This window comes from Marmota flaviventris, chromosome X, assembly GCF_047511675.1.
Source record: "Marmota flaviventris isolate mMarFla1 chromosome X, mMarFla1.hap1, whole genome shotgun sequence".
Classification (NCBI taxonomy): domain Eukaryota; kingdom Metazoa; phylum Chordata; class Mammalia; order Rodentia; family Sciuridae; genus Marmota; species Marmota flaviventris.
The window spans coordinates 72,457,863-72,471,425 of record NC_092518.1 but is presented as its reverse complement, the minus strand read 5'-3'; the positions used below and the strand labels follow the sequence as shown (position 1 = coordinate 72,471,425).

General features: G+C 37.7%; 1 pseudogene; it reads left to right on the top strand.

The window, feature by feature from the left end:
- The first annotated feature begins 6,724 nt into the window (after positions 1-6,724).
- LOC114082407 (adenosine 5'-monophosphoramidase HINT1 pseudogene) lies at positions 6,725-7,089 on the top strand (annotated as a pseudogene).
- The last annotated feature ends 6,474 nt before the right edge of the window (positions 7,090-13,563 follow it).

Below are 13,563 nucleotides of genomic sequence, written 5' to 3'. Positions count from 1 at the left end.
ACTTTAGCTTCTGTGTCCTGCTTGCTTGCCTGCACCTACATTTTCGAGGATGTGTTGTTTTTTTCCCTTATAAACCCCACAGGACTTGGACCAGGTGCTGCTCCTGGCAGAGACAGTCTGGGTCCTGCAGGCAGCAGTCCCTGGCTGGCTAAATAAAGACTCCCCAGTTTGGACAAAATTCAGACTCAGAGCAGCTTTGGCCACACATTAGACATGGAGGCACACAGATCAGGGTCCTGGGGGGACCACCTGGCTCCCTGCTCCTTTAAGCAGCCCTAACCTTCTCCTCCCAAGAATGACAGAAAATGGCCTCAACCATCTTGGAAGGTGAGAGAAGCCTCGGAGATGAGGTGGAACTTTTAGCAGCTGACAGAGGAGGGGACTTTCAGTTAAGGGCCAACAGGATTACCTTAACTGTCAACCTGGGTCGATTAGCAACTGACAGGGGGAACCTTAACTGTCCACCAGGGAACTGTAAAGAGCCAACAAGGGGAACCTTAACTGTCGATTAGGCTGACAAGCAAACCCTAACTGTCACTGGAGACAGTTAGTGGGCCACAGGGGGAACCTTAACTGTGGACTAGGGGACTGTTAACAGCCGACAGGGGGGATCTTAACTGTCAACTGGGGACAGTTAGCGGCAGACTGTTGCACTAATAAGCTGCATTATTTGGATCTAATTCTATTGCCTGTGGGTCACAATCCACTACAGCAGCATAATTCTCTTTCATGTGGTTGTTGCCTTTGTGTTTAATTAGTCAGCTTTCCCCACATCTTCAGGCACTGAGTTTGAGAGGGGTAGAATGCCATGCAGACAAGAGGATGCCAGATCACAGCTATGGGCATGGGACATCCATAAGATGGGCTGTGGGTGCCTGGTCCTCAGGACTAGAGGTTGGCCGGGGATCCCAGCACTGGCCTCTGTTGCCACCTCTCAGCCCACCAGGCTGCATGCTGGGCCTGGGAACACTGGGACTCTCTGAATTCTTTACCTGTCATTTCCTCTACTGTGGTGTAAATACGATCAATCGTTGGTTGGTTGTGGGCTACTGGGGATGAATTGTTCCCTTGATATTTGATATTGTTTAAATTTCTATTCATTAACTGGGATGATCTCTTCTTTTATGCAAGGGAGTTTTTAGTGAGCTTCTTTGACTTTAGTACGTGGCCCAGGCTAGGAGAGTATTTGTGTATCGATATCCTGATTTAAAGTGTACCCACTGCTGTGCCCAGTATCCAACACAACGTGAGAAAAGATACTAAATCATATTAACTGCAATCATTTCAAAACCAAACCATGTACTAATAAACCTTAGGAAAATGACTTAATGAAAATGTCCTCTAATCCAGTTATAAAATAGAAGTAATGTTGTTGAATAGGTTGATAAATTAGTCATTAAAGATAGTGAGATTTGGCTGGGGATATAGCTCAGTTGGTAGAGTGCTTGCCTTGCATGCACAAAGCCCTGGGTTCAATCACCAGCAACACACACACACACACACACACACACGAGATTACTATTAAACTTATAGGAGTTGAAAATGGAAAGAAGAAATGGACAGATAGATGAAAAAAGAAAGGAAAGAAAAAATAATAAAAGTGAAATAAGAGGAAGAAAAATGGGTAACATTGAGACAGGAGCAGAGGAAATGGAAGAGGGATTATTTAGTGAGTTTCTTTCTCTTAAGTGCCTCAGGCTGGGAGACTAAGTATTGATACTCCCACTCAACATGGATCTGCTGCTATGGCCAGTATTCAGCACCACTTTGAGGAAGATACTAAGCCTTCTTAACTGCAATCACTATAGAGCAAAACCATCTACTAATAAACCTTAGGGTAAAAACCTGTTGAAAACATTCTCCACAATTCCTCTAATCCAATTATAAAATATCAGGAATGTTCCTAAATAGGCTGAAAAGTTACTTATTACACTAGTGAAATTACTGTGAGACTATACAGGAGTTGAAAAGACAAAAAATGGAAAGACAAAAATAAGAAATGTTAAAAGGGAGAAAAATAATGCACACTAGGATGAAAAGAAGAAAAATGGGGTGGCGATTTGGGACAGGGGCAGGTAAGGCAAGGGGGAAAAGAAAGACTAGGAGGAACAAGTGTAAACCTGAGCTAGGAGAGGAAAGATAGAATGATTCCAATTAATGCTTTAAAATATTGGAGGAAATACAGTTAATTGGGTTGAGGACTGCAGTATTGAATACTAAGAGAACACCTATTGATTCAACACAAAAATAATATCTCTAAGATCAAAACTCATACCAGCCAGAGGCTGGGCTTGTGGCTTAGTGGTAGAGTCCTTGCCTCGTCCATGTGAGACACTGGGTTTGATCCTCAGCACCACATAAAAATAAAACAAAATGAAGTTATTGTGTCAATCTACAATTTTAAAAAAATTTAAAAAAAAAAAACCTGATACCAGCCAGGCACAGTGGCATATTCCTGTAATCCCAGTGGCTAGGGAGGCTGAGACAGGAAGATCACAAGTTCAAAGCCAGCCTCAACAAAAGTAAGGCACTAAGCAACTCAGTGAGACCCTGTCTGTAAATAAAGTACAAAATAGGGCCGGCATGTAGCTCAGTGGTCGATGCCCCTGGGTTCAATCTCCAGTACTCCCCCCTCCCCCACCCCCACCCCCCAAAAAACACTGATACCAGAACTGTTTATGATATTCCATGCTGAGTTATTTGAGGTCATGATATTTGTTATTGAATCCTCCTGATTTGTGTTTCATCAAGAATTGGGACCTTTAGAAGATACCTACTGCTCCTTGAGTTTACCCCTAATTTTTCCTGGATGTGGAGGTAGTGATCATACCAGCATACCACCAGTAAAATTCACGGAGGACTCTCCAATCTGTGGTCATTCTAGGCATCTACTCGCTTTTTGAGGGGTCAGAGGAAACAGTCCCTAATTGTGACTTGGAAACAAGCTCAGTCCCTGTTAGAGGGTGTAGCCTTTGTGCCCTCATGAAGAAAAGTCAATATACCCAGCACTATTACACTCCAGTGTGAGTCCCCCTGTGTGTATTTTGGAAATTGCAGGGTGTGGTCGTCTAAAGTAGAGTATGGTGGTCCACTGAAGTGGCACTGGGTGACACGTGGGAAGTGCAGTGCTTCAGTTCTGACTGGAATGGGCAGGTTGCATGTCAGTGGGGTCACTGTTCAGGGACTACCACAACATGCAAATAAAAAATCATGTCCACAAAGAAATATTCCATTAGGAAAAGTGTGGAGAGGAGTGAGAAGGTCGAGATTCCGTTCAGGGTACATATTCAAGAGCTGTGTGTCATTTGTGATGAGACAACTCTCTGAGACAGTGTGAAAACCCTGTGCGTGTAAAAATGATTTAAAAATAAATTGTTATGGAGTTTGGGCAGAGAGTGTGGTGAGAAGGGGACCATGGACTATTGCACCTCTTCAGGTTCCTCTGGGTCCCTCAGAGTCAGGCAGGTGGGTGAGCTGGGATCCTGGGGCCAGGCCAGGTCCTCTGCCCTCCAGATGCCTGGAACCCCCACTGCGGCTGTGCACTGACCAGGCCCAGGCTGTGAAGCACCAGTGAGCCTCTCCCACCACGTGGAGGGGCCTGTTGGAGTCTAGGACACAGCGAGATGCCTGGTCTCCTGGCCTAACCCTGCCCTGGCCAGGGGGCTACCAGAATGCCACAGGGGCTTAGAAGACCCGAGAAGGCGTGTAGAGGCCACAAAGCTTGGCCACGCACTAGTCATAGGGGCACATGGATCAGGGCCCTGGTGGGACCACCTGGCTCTCTGCCCATTCAAGCAGCCCTAACCTTTTCCTCCCAATGCCAATGGACAATGGCCTCAACCATCCTGGAAGGTGATAGAAGCCTCGGACATTAGGTGGAACTTTTAGAGGCTGAGGGTAGGGAGGGGTGCGGGGCTTGACTTTTGGTTAAGGGCCTACAAGGGGAACCTTAACTGTGGACTGGCGAGGGTTAACGGCTGACAAGGTCACCTTAACTGTCAGCTAGGGGACTGTTAATGACCGACAGGGGGACATTAACTGTGGAGTAGAAGACTGTTAGCGACCAACAGAGGGACATTAACTGTCCACTAAGGGGCAGTTAATGGCCAACAGGACACCTTATCTGTTGACTGGGGATGGTCAGCGGCCCACAGGGGGAAACTTAATGGTCCACTCTGCCCCCCCCCCACAGGCCCCTGCCCTGACGCTTTGAAAGAAGTCTTCTGCTACATCTGGACATTCTAGATGTAAAGAGGTTACTGACTATGATAAAGTAGAGCTAGAAAATAACTAGTCTGTAAATTCCCACTTGTTTAAAAAATTGGAAAAGAAATGTCTTCTGGAAGTGATTTTGAAATGGAGTTGTGAGACCACTCATGCATGTTTGTTCAAGTGCAATAGATGAATAAAGAAGATGACCGTGAGAGGAAAGAGAAGGTGGTCCTGTTCCAGACTTATTATATGTAAAAGACATTTTTCCTATTATAACTATTCCTTTGTGTGTGGTCTTTATTCCACATTCCCGTATGTGTAGTTGACAATGCTAAATGCTCTTTTGAAATATCTAGTCTTTCTAGATTTCTAATGTGCTTGATACATGTTAAAAGGAGAGGTAGTGAAATAGAACACATTTTGTACATTCCTTTTTGTTAAAATTCTTATGAATTTTTTTTTCGGGGGGTGGAAAGTCAAACTCTTATTGAGTAGTACACATTGTATGCTGGTTCTCTGCAGTGCCATACCAGTGTGCTCATAATGAGGGAAGAGTAACTGCTGATGCTATGTCTATACATTTTGTTTTACTTTGCTGTGTACATAGTTCATCTGAAGGACAAATGAGTCATAATCTACATGTAGTCTTTCCAGATGTTAAAGAGGTTTCCAGTGTAAGACAAATGTAGAATAAGTAAAACAAATTTTGTATGTCTTGAGTTAAAATTCCTAGAAATGGTTGTCTTCTGAAAAATTGAGCATTATAGCCCACTGGGTCTATGAAGGGCCAGGATGCTCATATTTTGAAGACATTTTCAAACTAGAAATATTTTTATATTTGTGCAGTTTATTCAAGACTTGTATATATAGTGGACAAACTGAAAACTTGAAACTTTTAGTCTATCAAGATGTTGAGAAGTGCCTGATGTATGTTAAATGTAGAGGTAGTAAAATATCACCTTGTCAATATCTTTTTCTTAAAATTAATATGAAATACTGTCATTTGGTAATGGAACTGTTAAACTACCTCTGTGAGCAGTATAGTGCCATCTGTACTTGTTCAGTGATGTGCAGGAGGTGGGAGGGAAGCAATTGCAAAAACTAATATGTTAATGTGTTCATATTTGGACATCTTTAGACACCATTCTCCTGTTTGTTGTGTACCTTTTGTTTTGCCATGTATATAGTGCAAATGGACAAATGAATCCCAATCTTTCAACATCTAGTTGCTAGATGTTAAAAAGGTTGCCAGTGTCTGACCAAGTAGTTAGGAAAATTAACACATTTTGTACATTTTATGTTGAAATTCATAGGAAAGCTTGTCCTCTGTACATGACTTCTGGATATGAATTTTTCAAACATCTCTAAGCATTACATATGCCTGTACTTGTTCACTGGCCTGAGAGTAGAGGGAAGAAGTGAGGAGGTAAGATTCAAGTACAAAATGGGCATGTTAGATGATACCTCAAATTATAACCATTACTAAGTGTGGGATTTTATTTACCAGTGGTGTGTGCATAGTAGACAAATTCTTATGTAGAATATCCAGGCCTCCTATATATATTTAGGAGTGTTTGATATATTTATAAGTAGAAGTAATAGAATAAAACTTTTGGTAAATGGCTTTAAATAACTGATGGGAAATACTATGTTTGGAATTGTTAAACCACCCTGAACAGTACACTGTCTTTACTTGTTCAGTGGGTTGAGGAAGGAAGAAAGGAAGAAGTTGCAAAAGGTGTTTTATTAGTGTGCTACAAAATTTTAGCTTACCCATTGCCCTGTGTGTTATGTGTATTCCATTTAACTTTGCTGTACTATAAATATTGTGCATATACGGAATAAAGTAGACCTGATTTTATAAATTTTAGTCTATAGATATTAAAGAGATTGCCATTGTATGACAAAATTATTGGAAGTGAAATTGAAGCATCACATTGGAGTGACACATGTGTCTGCATCACATGTGACATAAGAGAGAAGGAAATGGAAGTAATGAAGGATTCTAGGTGCTACCTAGATCCTACCTTGAAGATGCTTTCAGATATACCCATTGTTACACGTGCTTAGTTTATCAACACTACTATAAAGATAGTTGGGAAACTTAAATCCATTTTTGAAATGTCTAGTCTTTCTAGATGTTTAGACATACACAAAATATGTGCACTTCTAAAAAAAGAGGTAGTAAATTAAATATTTTGTAGGCAACTTTTTGATAAAATTCATGATGAAATATTGTATTTTGGAAATGGAAAGATCAAAACACTTGTCTGAGCAATGCAAGTGTTCGTGCTAGTTTGGGGAGCGAGGAGGAAAAGAAAGGTAAAGAGCTTTATACTAATGTGTTTTCTGTGAAGCAAGATTAAACATTATCTTTATGTCTATGAGTTTGTTTTACTGTGCTGTGCAAATAGTATATATAAAGGACAAATGAACCTGCAACCTGCTGGCTCCACAGGTTCCTCTCTCTTGTTGATTGCTCCCCTAGCCACCTTATGGGAGGGTGGCCAAGATGGCAGATGAAATCACCAAGGCTCAGGTCGCCCAACCTGGCAGAAACACCACCTTCAGGAAGCTCATCTGCAAGGAAATCCCTGCCAAAATCATTTTCTTGCTTTCCATGACACTTCCCCTCAAGCATCAACACATTTTCTGGTGATACCCAAGAAACATATAGCCCAGATTTCTGCTGCAGAAGATGACAATGAAAATCTTCTTGGACATTTAATGATTGTTGGCAGGAAATGTGCTGCTGATTTAGGCCTGAAGAAGGGTTATCAAATGGTGGTGAATGAGGGTGCAGCTGGGGGACAGTCTGTCTAGAATGTCCATCTCTATTTTCTTGGAGGTAAGCAGATGAATTGGCCTCCTAGATAAGCATGTATTGGGGAAAGTTTTCCCTTCTCTAGGCAGTGATTATGTTTGAATTTTTCAATATGTTAAGCAGCATGATTATTTTTGCCTGGGTCTGAAGATATTGAGGAAATAATTTCAAACACCTGTACATAATAAAGACATTGTTGAATGGTTTACAAAAAAATAAAGGGCAAATGAGTCCTAATTTACATCTAGTCTTTCTACACATTAAATAATTTGCCAATGTATAATAAAAGGAGAGTTACTAAACTAACATACCATGTTACAATTCATATGAGATTTTTAGCCATCTCTGAGCATTACAGATGCATATATCTGAACTCTGGGTTGATAAGAGATGGGAAGGGGAAGGGTTCTAGGTCAGAATGTTCCTGTTTGGAAAACACTTTCAAATTCTAGCCTTTAAAAACTTTTTTTTTTTAATTTTGTTTTTGCTTCGAAGTCTAGCCTTTGTTAAGCAAGTTTGTGCAGTTATTCAGTGCTACTGTGTGTGTATGGGAAACTTAAGTCCTTGTTGGAATCATCTAGTCTTTCTAGATGTTTAAAACTGCACAACACATGGTAAAAGTATAGGGCTAAAGTAGTGCCCTTTAAATATTTTTTGTTACCATGTAGGAATGATTACCATTTAGTGGAATGGAATTGTTACACTTGATATCTTGGAGGGTATGTTGAAGGTTCACTGGGTGAGGGGAGGAGAAAATATGCATAAAGATGCATTCTGTGCCCCTTAAATTAGTTCAGATTATCTAGCCATTGTTATATGTCCATTATAGTTAACATTGCTGAGTATTAAGTGATAAGTCCTAATGCCCAAAGTATATTAGAAGTAGCAAAATAATCCCTATATAAATACCTTTTTGTTAGTTTTTAGGAAGAACTGTCTTCTGGGAATGAACTTTTTGATTTACTACATGGAGCTGGGATAGTCCCGAATTTAGTCACTGGAATGGTAAAGAGGGAGAAGAGGAAGGATGAGGGGAAGGGCAGCTCTTTGCTAGTATTTCCATATCTAGAATACAGCTTTACATTATAGCCATATATTTATTTATATGTGCATTTTTGGTAAAATATTTGTGTTTATTGTGCACAAAGTTCATACTTTATTTCACAATATCTAAGCTCTCTAGATGTCCTGAGGTGACAGTGTATCATAAAAAGTAGAGCTAGTGAACTAGCTAACATGTAAATATATTTTTTGTTATAATTGATAGAAAAGATGCATCTTGGGCATGAAATTGTTTTATCTCTGGGCAGTGTGTATCAGGACTTATTCATTAGGCTGGCAGCAGAGGGACAGAAGGAAGTACACAAGGAAAGATGGTAGCAAGTGCTCAAGGATTTACATTTTGTGTGAACCATTGATGTGTGTGTGCATCTTCTGGCTGTACTACAGGACTACTTTAATTCACAAGGAACATGTATTCTTGCTAGTATTTTAGAAGTAGAAAACTGATAATTAACCCTGTTAGAAATGTGTTTGGTATATTCTGTTGCTTTATCTCATTTTAAATTGAGCATTAAGGGGATGAATTTTTTTAGTTATAACTCTGCCAGTATGACTATTTAGAGGCCTGTTGCCATTTCTGTTTTCAGTGAAATTTTTGTCCCCAAGAAAGGCATAATTACATTTTTTTAACAGATTGAGTTGGTGTAGTGAATTTTACCTATCAAAAATACTCATGTAGCTTTGAATTGGTGAATATTCATGATGTGTGGAAAAGCACAATCTCAATCACATAAAATGGGATATTGGGTGTGTATATACACAACTTGGAGGGACACATTCAACTAAACTGGAAGGACATGTCCCACTAAACTGCCTATGACTGGATGAATTTGTTCTTTGCTTGTGTTTTTCTGTTTTCTGTAATGCCACATTATTAATTTCTAAATATAAAAGCTATTTTAAAATTCTGGAAAAAAGATATTAAGTAGGGCAGTTAAGGATTGAATATAAAAGTAACCACTAGAACAAAGCAATAACCAATCTAAATACTAATTTAAAAGTCAGCAATTAAAACCCATGATATAGTGAACCACTGTACATACTTGTGTTTACAACAATACAACAGAACTGAACAAAAATGTCCAATGACATTGATCATATCAATAATGGTAAATGGGCTCAACTAACCAATTAAAAAGAAAGCATTTTTGTACTGCCTATTGGAGCAAAATTCAAAATTTTCCTCTTTCAAGAACATAAAATGTATTCAGTTAGGTGAAAAATTTTAAAATAAAAAAAATATGTACTGAGCAATTGCCAAAAATACAGAAAGTAGGGACTATAATCTTGATTATTTAGAGACAATAATTGAGACCAAATGAATTTAAAGAGCTTAAACAACAGTTGATGAAACTATAGGCTACATTTCACAAATACATTCATCTTCCCAATCACCCAGCAAAAATATTGATAGAGCAAAATCATAGTAGGTGCAAGAAGAAATAGATATGAGCACATGAATAATAATTGATTCTAACACACTTCTCTTAATCCAAAATATTAAAGCTGAGAAAAATTTAGTAATTTTAAAAAAGACCTAAGCAACATAATCTCAAGGGTGAAACTTAGACATACTGAATTGAGAAACCTGTTATTAGAAAATACATGTTCTTTTCAGATGAATATAGAACACCTATGAAAATCAAGTCTACTGAAAGCTGTTAAACAATATCTGCCCCATATAAAAGTAGATAAAATTGAAGAATTTGGTGAGAATAGTGATAAATACTCAAAATATCAGAATCTGGCTAGAGCAAGAGGATAATTTAAAATATTAAATCCAAATATCAAAAATATGGGAATTAAAAGAATACAGATGAAAAGAATAGGTAAAGATAAAAGTAGAAACAATTGAGTTTAGAAATAACATTCCTATTAAAGATGAAAAGAATTGGGACCAGAAACACTGGCATTGTGGATTATGTATCAAATACTTTGCTGGCTCACCTCAGAATAAGCATTAATCTCCAAGATATAAAAAGAACTCAAAAAATTAACACCAAAAAAAAACAAAAACAACCAAATCAATAAATGTGCAAAGGAACTGAACAGATGCTTCACAGCAGAAGAAATACAATCAATCCACAATATATGAAAAAATGTTCAACATCTTTAGGAATTGGAGAAATGCAAATCAAACTACACCGAGATTCCATCTCACTCTAGTCAGCATGGCAATCATCAAGAATACAAGCAACAGAGGCTGAGGTTGTGGCTGAGAGGTAGAGTGCTCGCCTACCATGTGTGAGGCACTGGGTTCGATCCTCAGCACCACATAAAAATAAAATAAAGATATTGTGTCCATCTATAACTAAAAAATAAATATTTTTTAAAAAGAAAATAAGCAACAAAAAGTTTTGGAGAGGATGTGGGGAAAGAATTTCACTCATACATTGCTGGTGTGATTGCAAATTGGTGCAACCACTCTGGAAAGCAATATGGAGATTCCCAAGAAAACTTGGAATGGAGCAACCATTTGACCCAGTTATCTCATTTCTAGGTTTATACCCAAAAAGCTTAAAATCAGCACACTATGGTGATGCAGCCACATCAATATTTATAGCAGCTCAATTCACTATAGGTATGGAACCAACCTAGGTGCCCTTCAACAGATGAATGAATAAAGAAACTATGGTATATATACACACAATGGAATATTACTTAACCTTAAAGAAGAATGAAATTATGGCATTTTCTGGTAAATGGATGGAAATGAAGAATATTATGCTAAGCGAAATAAGCCCATCCCAAAGAACCAAATGTCGAATGTTTTCTTTGATATGCAGATGCTAATTCACAATAAGGGGGGTGGGGAAAAAGAGGTATTTTGGACTAAACAGAGGGGAGTGAAGGGAGGGGAGGAGATATTGGTATAGAAATGATAGTAGAATAAATTGGACATTACTACTCTATGTTCATATATGATTGCATGACATGTGTAACTCTACATCATGTGCAATAAGACAAACAAGATCTTATACTCCATTTATGTACGATGTGTCAAAATGCATTCTACTGTCATGTATAACTAATTAGAACAAATAAAAATAGACCAATTAATCAATAAAAAAATACTGTGCTGGGACCTTGACTGAGTTTTCTCCTTGAACTCCTCACAACACTTCATTGGGTGTCAGGATCTGTGTGTGTGTACATTTACATGAATATATAAATACTCATACACATACACATGTTAACTTAGAAATGTGAGAAATGAAATTTCAAAATAATACTATATTTTTTTAGAGAAGCTATCATATGGAATAAAAGGATAAAGCAATGCATGGGAATGATAAACCTTTCATTCTCAGTAGCTATTATGCATAGAAGAGAAGGAAGTGGGTACAATCAGGGAGGAATAAAGGTTTTATTTAACCTGGGTTAATTGTTTAACTGTTTGCTTTTATCTGAAATATCTCATAACCAGCAAATTTTTAGGGTATACAGCTTTTTTCTTATCAATATCATATTCATCTTGGCATATGTTTAATACTGAGCCAAGCACAGCAAGTAAAAATATCAATACCCACCAACATTATTCTGTGTCATTCCACTGGCATTTTTGTGCATGGATGTGTACACAAATGTGTATATATGCATTACAGATTCAGTTCATAAAGCTATCTTAATCGTATGGACATTTTAGCACCCTGAATTTTTGCTATGTTTAATTTTGTTTTTTAAAAATACCAACTCATAGATAAATCACTCTGATAAATTGGCAACATAAAAGATACTGTCTAACTTTGCCTTTTAATGAACATTTTACTAGTTGATCCAGTTCCAATTCATCAAATTGGAAATGACATATCTATAGTGTATAAAATAACATTTCACACCTGGGTCTTCTCAAACGCTTTCTATAGACTCCTTTAACTGTGTGTTAAATATACTTGTTATGAAATAAAAGTTTCCTAGAACATTGTTAACACCTGCAGTATAATCCCAACTCTGATAGATTTACCCTTTAGATGGGTGGTGAAACATTAATAATGAAATAAACAATAATAAAAGGCACCAAAAATTATAGGACATAAGATTGTTAAATTACTTGCTGTAGAACATGTAAGCAGTAGTAATGGTTTCCAGAGTCAAATCTAAGTCCTTCTCACCCCAATGTTCACATCCTAAACTCCTATATTGAGTTACTCCTTCTGGGTGAGTACTGGTGCCAACCAAGTTTAGGGATCTGTGACCAGTTGAAAGATCTGGCAACTGGAGTAGAGGTATATGACTACCATCTTCTAATTGACCTATTATTATTATTTGTTCTTTTGTACTATTTATGATCCTGGGGCTTAGTTAGAAATCCCTTCACCTATTTCATATTAGGAAGAAAATAACAGACCAAAAAGCAGGTAGAATAAAAGAGTGAAAAGATAGGAATAAAGTTCACTTTTTGCTTTTATATTTTCAGATGCTGGTTCAAGTCTCTTTTATGACACACAGGAATTTTCTCTTGGAACCAATGATCTCTCTTCTAAGAAATCTATCTCAAAGATACAATTTGAAACAACAACAACAACAAGCACCAGGTCTTTCCTGATAGAACAACTCCTAACAGCCTGAGGCTAGAAATTAGATATATGCTCACCATAGGAATTAGTTAACTAATATAGGGTACATCTACATCCTAACATACTATGTAAGTATACTAAGCAATGAGAACGTCCTCTCTCTGCTACAATGTAGGGATCTCCAGGATATATTGTTATGTGAAGAAAGCAAGGTGCAGAAAAATATTTCAGGTTGTTGCTGTCTGATATAGTAGACACTAACCACATGTGGCTATTTAAATTTCAGTTGATTGAACTTAGATGAAATTAAAACTTCAGTTCTTCAGTTGCACTTACCACATTGCAAGAGCTCAATATCAACAAATAGCTAGTGGCTACTTATTGGATATGTAGAGATAGAATACTTGCATCTGTAATGCAATTAAGACTCCACAATCTGAAATGTGCCAGATTTTATCTATGAAAGATGAGAAAACTAATGTAAATATTGTATGTGTATGTATTTTAAAATTGGAAGTTTAAAGTAGATTGATAAACATTATTACCTAATAAGGGATTGGAGGAGCAACTCAGGATGGAAGCCAATCATGCATATTCTCTTAAAAGAACACAATATATATTTTCTAGATCCATTCAATTAAAGGGAGAAAAAAGTAATCAATGCATTAATAATGAGCAACTCTAGTCTCCAGTTTGAATACTCTGGAAACATTTCCCACTAAAAGAAACAAAGTTCCCTGAAGTGGTTGATCACAGGTCTGGAGTAAGGAATGTACCACATAAATCTGGATCAAACTATCATACCAGAAGGCATGTCAAAACGACCAAGCTAAAGAGACTTCCACTTCACAAAGACAAAGTGATTTGAATGTCAAATGAAGTGATTGGACTAGATTAAAATGCAACAACTGTACAAATATCCAGAGCTAGTGAAGATACACTAATTTT